General features: G+C 39.7%; 1 long non-coding RNA gene across 1 annotated transcript in view; it reads left to right on the forward strand.

Annotated features, from left to right (window-relative positions):
- Nucleotides 1-5,692, forward strand: part of LOC144375370 (uncharacterized) — a 50,269-nt gene extending 44,577 nt beyond the window's left edge. Inside the window, exon 5 of the long non-coding RNA XR_013435102.1 lies at nucleotides 4,954-5,692. This is a non-coding gene — a long non-coding RNA (uncharacterized LOC144375370). The remainder of the gene's footprint in view (nucleotides 1-4,953) is intronic.
- The last annotated feature ends 308 nt before the right edge of the window (nucleotides 5,693-6,000 follow it).

Below are 6,000 nucleotides of genomic sequence, written 5' to 3' on the forward strand. Positions count from 1 at the left end.
AATTGAAATATTGAAAGTAAAAAATGCATTTAATATACCTAACCTACCAAATATCATTAGCCTATAGTAGGGCAAAAATCATCTAACACATTGCCTAATTTATCATAAAGTCTGGATAAATCACATAACTTATTGAATATATACTGAAAGTGAAAAACGGAATGGTGGTATTGGTTTACTTTGCATCCTTATAAAGTCAAAAAATTGTAAGCCATACCCTTGTAAATCAAGGACATTTGTATTTTGGGGGATTAGAACAATTCGTTGTTGAATTCCTAGAAAAATGCAAGAAGAAAAGGTGGAAAGGCAAGTTGGGATCAAATTTATAAGCACCTTGAGTATTAAAGGATAAACTCTAAACCTAGTTCAGTGAGAAGTGTAGAAATAGTGAAAGAGCACTCTGTTGGCACCTCCTGGGTAGCAGTTGCTGTTCCAGTGCTTAATAGGCATTAACTCACTATAAGATATGCATTATTATGGTTATCATTTTACAGATGAGAAAACTGAGGCACAGAGACATTAGGAAAATTCCCATCATTAAACAGTTTATGGCAGAGCACGGATTCCAGACTAAGTATTTCTATCTCCAAAATCTACCTCTTAAGTTACTCACAGACTGTGAACTTTGCAACCAGAGACTTGGATTTGTATTCTAGGATCTACACTCATCCCCCTGGGGACTTGAAGGAGATCTTTCAGACCTCCAGCGTCATCCTTCATGAAAACAGGACATGTCTTGCCTCTCTTGGAGTGTCATTGCATGGATGAAATGACTTTGGGCACAAAGCACAAATTATACTGCCTGGCACAGAGCAGATGCCAATAAATGCCAATTGCTCTGCAAAATGCACTGGGGAGACATTTCAGGACTTTAAGCTGGAGAATGGGGTGATTGGACTCACATTGTAGGAAGACATGTGTTGCAAATACCCATCTTCTCTGATTAACCTACCAGGATGGATTGGAGCTGGGAGAGAAGTGTTAGAAAGACACAATCATCCCCAGAAAAGGGTGATGAGGACCTGTGCTGGGCCAGTGAAAGGAGAATGCGACCGTATTATGTAATCATAGGATTATATGGAATTGTGTACCATTTAGTCCACTATCCACATTTTACAGAACTAAAGAGCCAATACCCAGACTTAAATGATGCATCCCAGGATAAGTAATGGGACATGATCCTGCTCTTTTAATTTTTTCATTCACTGATTTTCCCCCCCTCAACTCAATCTGTGCCTACTAAAAAATATCATGGTGTCTCAGTTTTGTGTAAATTGTATGGTTTCTATTTTTCAATAGTTTCCACGGACATTAATCTCATTTAATCTTGCCCAAAGCAACTCCCTCCTGTCTGCACAAGAAGGTAGGTCAGGCTAGAACAATGAATAAACTGAGGCACATGGAGATAACTTATTTTGGGCTCAAATCCTCTTAGATCTTCTTCTATTAGTTCTTTAAAAATTAAAATTTATTTTAGGTTTTAAGTTAACAAAATGTCAATACAATAGAATATTGAAAAATTTTCATCCTGAACAGAATTTCATAGAGACAAAGAAGCTTTGAAAGGATCTTTCTTTACATCCTAAAGGTTTATGATTAGGGCTCACTGGAAATTACACCAAAAGAAAGACTTTATTCTGTGATCAGATGGAAAATTGTATCTTTTTTCTGTCTTGAACATGGTAAACAAAAGTGTACCTTGCTTAGAAGATATGTTGAAATGCTAGCTATTTCTTCCCAAGAAACCCAACAGAATAACAGTTTTCTTCTCTGTGGTGGAAAGCTAAATTCTACCACAAGAGGGCAGAAATGTCAGGTGCTATTTTAGGAATCAGACACTTGGTGGCGCCACTCTGCTAGTTTTCTTCAGGTCTGTTTTTAATTTTTTTTTTTATTCCTTTGTTTTAGTTAATGGGGGTAGCTTGAGCTGTGTAAAATGAATTTTATTTTCCTCTCCTCTTCTTAATATGTCTGGCCCTGTCATTATGCCTTTATGAAAGTATGATAAGAAAAGTGACACTAGTTAGTTATTTTAATATATTTTCCTTATAGTATACAGACTAATTTGTTCTATTTTGCTTTTGCAGTGTTTTTCAGTGTAAGTCCAAATTAATTTTTCCTTCTTTAGACTTTTATTGTTCATACTCTTTAGAGCTTTGCTGGAAATTTCATTTTAGTTTGATTTTAAAAGAAGACACAATTCCGAATCTCATCAGAGCTGCAAAATTATAACATAACCCTAAAGAAGAGAAAAATAGTTATCAATAAAAGAGTAAAGGAGCTGGGGATGAATTCTCCTATTTGGGTTGTGTGAAGTAGAATTTGTCCAGCATTCTTAATTATTTAGCTAATTAGCTGTGTGTCTGTGAGTTAGAGCCCTCTCTGGAGTTTGAATTCCTGATTATTAAAACAAGGCAGTTCCTCTAAATATCCTCAATGATTTCTTCCCAATCTCAAAATCTATAGTCATTCCCCTGGCTGACCCAAACACAATTCTTGAATATATACAGATAAGCTATGACTTTTTAAACAACCAGAGTAGTCTTCAGTGGCTCAACACAAACAGTTAAGAGCCCCAGTTAGCTGTTCAGTCCCTGTTACCTGACTGTAATTGCCCTGGCAGAATCACACCACAGAGAACTTGCTGGATCTGCTTGTTGGGAAACTTTGGACCCAATTCTGGGCTCCATCCCTTTCTGGGGCTATTTGCTAATTCATTAATTAGCAAATAGCCCCTGAGCTTGGTGTTAGACACCGTGATGAATATGTGGAGAAGTACAAGGCTAGGCACTGGATACCACAGCCCTGAGGGCCACAGGTTGTCTATTAGAGGGTTAATAATAATGAAGAATAACTGCCAAGGGAAATCAGGTCGGTGTTCTTGGCCTAAACCCTGACCAAACTTTGGCCCCTGGTTGTCATCCTGAGAGATGATGCTAAAAGTCACCACAAGGATTGATTGAGTTTGTGTGGGATCATCCAAGTTGGGATAGAAAAGAGCTGAGGAAGGATAGGGAGGGAGACGAAGTAAAACATTTAACACTCTTTACCAGCTGGTAGCAATTGTTAGACATCATGATCAATAGTCTTATACTTTCTATGAAACAAAAGAATCATAGCTATAAATATATTAGGTTCAGAGACATTCACTAACCTGAAAGCTAAGTAAGTCTACAGGGCAGAGACAGAAAGGGGGATAAAAATCCCTAAGACAAACTACTCTCAACGATGCCCACTGGAGTTGGAAAAATCTCCAATGTGAGCTCATCAAGAGGTGCATATGGAGCATTTTCAAGTGGTGTTAACAGACAGAAACAGTTGTACATTTTTATGCATGCTATGTCAGCTGGTCACTAAGACAGAGTGGCTAAGTAAGTGACTTGCTGAAAACCACAAAGCATGTTAATGTTGTAAAAACGGTACAAACATGGAAGAACTGTGCCCCTAATGTCATCTAGACTGAAACCCCAGTAGAAATGTGGTAGGTTTTTCTGAGACCCACTGCACTTGTTCATGTGACAAACAGAGCCCTAGCTCTTCTGGATTAGGGCAGTGGTTAGGCTGTTGGGGCACAGGAGATTGAAAGTGAGTGGGATAGAATTTGAGTTTGGAAGCTGAGGCAGTGAAACAGGGGATGGGGTAGGGGATGCAGCAGCACCCACTCAGGTGCAAAAGTTCAAGCACCAAATCTTGTAATTCAAGGATAGTTTATGCAGATTCAAGATGGCGGCACCATCAGTGTGGACAAGACTCTAGGACCCCCTAGCAAAGAGGTGATTTTCCTTCTTCCAGATCTATCTTCAATCAGATTCCCAAAGGGCATTCCTTCATATACTGGCACTGAAGGATGCTAATAGATGAGGAAAACAAATGTTTTTGCATCAAATTAGTTTCAAAAATGCTGGATCAACCAAATTTCTTTGCTATCTGAAGCTTTTAGTATATGCTACCATATATTATAACTTCTTAGAAAGAAAATTTATTTATATGTGTCTTCCTAAACTTTGAGTTTGTAATCATTTTTTTTAAAATTTTGAATTCAAGAAGCATCTTAAAACAAAAGTTCTAAGAAACACTTCTGTAAAACCATATCCTAATGCATTCTAATTTATTTTGGATGAAATTCTATTTTAGTAATTTTCAGTGTGGATTTTTCAGGATGAAATGACTGGTAGACAAGTGAAGGATTTGTTGAACCAACTTGGTAATGTGCAAGCAAAATCATTATTTTTTAATTCATTTATTTGAGTTATCTATGATCACAGGCACAATCTTAAGAGAGGTAGTAGTCCCATTTTTAGATTATTTTTCTCCCATGCAGCTGTGCTAGGTCACCTGTGTATGCCAACAATTGAGCCTTGCTTACATGGTACCCACTGCCTGGGAACCTGGTGTCAGTTTTGCTGTCAGTCTAAGCCTGTCTTCTGCTATGAGAATAAGAAGAATAAATACAGTTCCCGATTTCCAAGTCAAAGACAGTACGAATTGATATTACACAGTAAAATGCAATGAGATTAAATCAATAACATCTGCAATAAGGCATAATGAAGGTAAAATTATATCTCTGGCTTCCTGAACAGCTGTGAATCTATTTTTAATGATCCTCATTTTTGGCAGTCAGCTAACAACTTCTAAAACGTCCTAGAAATTGGATTGTTAAGCAGATGAGCGCTGCAGTGGCTTGGAATGTCATTAATTTCAGCTGCCTTATCCATCTGCATGGGTGAGATGGAAGCACGGAGAACTCACCCTCCCATCCTGCTCACCCCACTGAGCACCCCACTCATGGGCCATGGGTGGCCCCAGCAAATGCTGAGAACAGCAAAGCAGGGGAGGGGTGGGAAGAGCTCTACTGGGAGGAACATGGGCTGTTGAATTAAGGACAGAAAGGAAGAGTTGTCATTTTCGTAATGCCAATTACAGTACATTATTGGTTTCCTCTCTCCATTGCAGGATTGCGGTACCCAGGACTTTGTCAAGGTCACACTGTCAAGAGAGTGCAGGAGCCAAGACTCAACCCAGCTCTTCTCATAGGAAAGCCAGGGCTGTTTTCATCTCCCAGCCGGCCCTCTACTTGTTTGAGTAGTAACCATGGGAAAGACACCGAGAAAATTTGGATACTGAGGAAATGGGAACATTGAGGACAATCTGTGTTTTCTTAATGGCCCGGACCTTGGCATCTTATTGCACCTCTTACTAGAAGCTGTACCTGGTTCGGGCCTCATCCTTCTGCTTGATTATTTTGACCTCATTGCACTTGGCTTCCAGGGACAGGGCAGTGGTAGGTGCCACCCCATGCTCCACAACCTGCTGTATTTTGCAGATACCCAAGTGCGACTTGCTGACTGGGAGGCTCAGAAGGCCCCAGGCAAATGGTGTCCAGGAAGATTCATCGAGGATAGAAACTTACCTCTCAGATTCCCTCATTGGCTAAGTGAGAGGTGAGAAAGGAAGATGAAGCCCTTATGCTTCCAGGTTGAGAGGGAAGATTTTTGTGCAGAAGAGTCAGCCTATGACAAAGGGAATCTGAATTTTTGTGTAAAGAACTATAAATGGATACCTCGGCTAAGCCAGAAAACACCTCTCAGTGGCTGAATGGAGCAGGAATGCTGTTAAGAGAGATGGAGGAAGAGCAGAGGGAAGAGGGAGCTTGGTTATACTAGACCAATATAATAAAATGTGATGGTCAAAATGATGTCTATGTACTTTAAAACTAAGGCATCTTTGGGGCTGGGGATGTGGCTCCAGTGGTAGCATGCTTGCCTAGTATGCGTGAGGCACTCGGTTCGATTCTCAGCACCACGTAAAAAAATAAAATAAAGATATGTGTCCACCTAAAACTAAAAAATATTTTTTAAAAAACTAAGGCATCTGAGAATGGGATGGACTGAGGTAATACAGAGGTAGACAAATGATGCTCAGGAAGAGAAGGCAGGGAGGTGAAGGGAAAATGGGAGAGCCGACTCTACCAGGCCTATAGGGCTAAACAACACAGCAACT

This window comes from Ictidomys tridecemlineatus, chromosome 2, assembly GCF_052094955.1.
Source record: "Ictidomys tridecemlineatus isolate mIctTri1 chromosome 2, mIctTri1.hap1, whole genome shotgun sequence".
In the NCBI taxonomy this organism is placed as follows: Eukaryota; Metazoa; Chordata; class Mammalia; order Rodentia; family Sciuridae; genus Ictidomys; species Ictidomys tridecemlineatus.